The sequence below is a fragment of the Triticum aestivum genome, chromosome 6A, assembly GCF_018294505.1.
Source record: "Triticum aestivum cultivar Chinese Spring chromosome 6A, IWGSC CS RefSeq v2.1, whole genome shotgun sequence".
NCBI classification, from domain to species: domain Eukaryota; kingdom Viridiplantae; phylum Streptophyta; class Magnoliopsida; order Poales; family Poaceae; genus Triticum; species Triticum aestivum.
Genome location: NC_057809.1, coordinates 197,987,839 through 197,990,441, shown reverse-complemented (window position 1 = coordinate 197,990,441; position 2,603 = coordinate 197,987,839).

The following is a 2,603-nucleotide window of genomic DNA, read 5'->3' as shown; positions in this document are numbered from 1 at the left end:
TTGAGGGAGAGTTCCGTCAGCATGACGGCATGGTGACGATGATGATGTTCTACCGACGAAGGACTTTGCCTAAGCACCGCTACGATATGACCGAGGTGGATTATGGTGGAGAGGGGCACCGCACACGGCTAAGAGATCAAGAGATCAATTTGATCAACTTGTTTTTCTAGAGGTGCCCCCCTGCCCCTGTATATAAAGGAGCAAGGGGAGAGGTGCCCGGCCTAGGAGGAGGGCGTGCCAAGGGCGGAGTCCTACTCCCACCGGGAGTAGGACTCCTTCCCTTGTTGTAGTAGGAGAGAAGGAAAGAGGGGGAGAGGAACAAGGAAAAGTGGGCTGTATCCCTTGTCCAATTCGGACCAGAGGGGGCGCGCACCTCTTTCCTTTTGGCCTCTCTCCTCTATTCCCGTATGGCCCAATAAGGCCGATATGCTCCCTGGCGAATTCCTGTAACTCTCCAGTACTCCAAAAAATACCCGAATCACTCAGAACCTTTCCAAAGTCCGAATATAGTCGTCCAATAGATCGATCTTTACGTCTCGACCATTTCGAGACTCCTCGTCATGTCCCCGATCTCATCCGAGACTCCGAACTCCTTCGGTACATCAAAACATATAAACTCATAATATAACTGCCATCATAGCGTTAAGTGTGTGGACCCTACGGGTTCGAGAACTATGTAGACATGACCGAGACACGTCTACGGTCAATAACCAATAGCGGAACCTAGATGCTCGTATTGGCTCCGACATATTCTACGAAGATCTTTATCGGTCAGACCGCATAACAACATACGTTGTTCCCTTTGTCATCGGTATGTTACTTGCCCGAGATTCGATCGTCGGCATCTCAATACATAGTTCAATCTCGTTACCGGCAAGTCTCTTTACTCGTTTCGTAATACATCATCCCGCAACTAACTCATTAGTTGCAATGCTTGCAAGGCTTAGGTGACGTGCATTACCGAGAGGGCCCAGAGATACCTCTCCCACAATCGGAGTGACAAATCCTAATCTCGAAATACGCCAACCCAACAAGTACCTTCGGAGACACCTGTAGAGCACCTTCATAATCACCTAGTTATGTTGTGACGTTTGGTAGCACACAAAGTGTTCCTCCGGTAAACGGGAGTTGCATAATCTCATAGTCATAGGAACATGTATAAGTCATGAAGAAAGAAATAGCAACAAACTAAACGATCAAGTGCTATGCTAACGGAATCGGTCAAGTCAATCACATCATTATCCTAATGATGTGATCCCGTTAATCAAATGACAACTCATGTCTATGGTTAGGAAACATAACCATCTTTGATCAACGAGCTAGTCAAGTAGAGGAGTACTAGTGACACTCTGTTTGTCTATGTATTCACACATGTATTATGTTTCCAGTTAATACAATTCTAGCATGAATAATAAACATTTATTATGATATAAGGAAATAAATAATAACTTTATCATTGCCTCTAGGGCATATTTCCTTCAGTCTCCCACTTGCACTAGAGTCAATAATCTAGTTCACATCACCATGTGATTTAATACCAATAGTTCACATCACCATGTGATTAACACCCATAGTTCACATCGACATGTGACCAACACCCAAAGGGTTTACTAGAGTCAATAATCTAGTTCACATCGCTATGTGATTAACACCCAAAGGGTACTAAGGTGTGATCATGTTTTGCTTGTGAGAGAAGTTTAGTCAACGGGTTTGCCATAATCAGATCCGTACGTATTTTTCAAATTTATGTGTCAACAATGCTCTTCACGGAGCTACTCTAGCTAATTGCTCCCACTTTCAATATGTATCCAGATTCAGACTTAGAGTCATCTGGATTAGTGTCAAAACTTGCATCGATGTAACCCTTTACGACAAACCTTTTGTCACCTCCATAATCGAGAAACATATCCTTATTTCACTAAGGATAATTTTGACCAATGTCCAGTGATCTACTCCTAGATCACTATTGTACTCCCTTGCCAAACTCAAGGCAGGGTATACAATAGGTCTGGTACATAACATGGCATACTTTATAGAACCTATGGCTGAGGCATAGGGAATGACTTTCATTCTCTCTCTATCTTCTGCCGTGGTCGGGCTTTCAGTCTTACTCAATTTCACACCTTGTAACACAGGCAAGAACTGTCTCTTTGACTGTTCCATTTTGAACTACTTCAAAAACTTGTCAAGGTATGTACTCATTGAAAACTTATCAAGCGTCTTGATCTATCTCTATAGATCTTGATGCTCAATATGTAAGCAGCTTCACCGAGGTCTTTCTTTGAAAAACTCCTTTCAAACACTCCTTTATGCTTTGCAGAATAATTCTACATTATTTCCGATCAACAATATGTTATACACATATACTTATCAGAAATGTTGTAGTGCTCCCACTCACTTTCTTGTAAATATAGACTTCACCGCAAGTCTGTATAAAACTATATGCTTCGATCAACTTATCAAAGCGTATATTCCAACTCCGAGATGCTTGCACCAGTCCATAGATGGATCGCTGGATCTTGCATATTTTGTTAGTACCTTTAGGATTGAAAAAACCTTCTGGTTGCATCATATAAAACTCTTCTTTAATAAATCCATTAAGG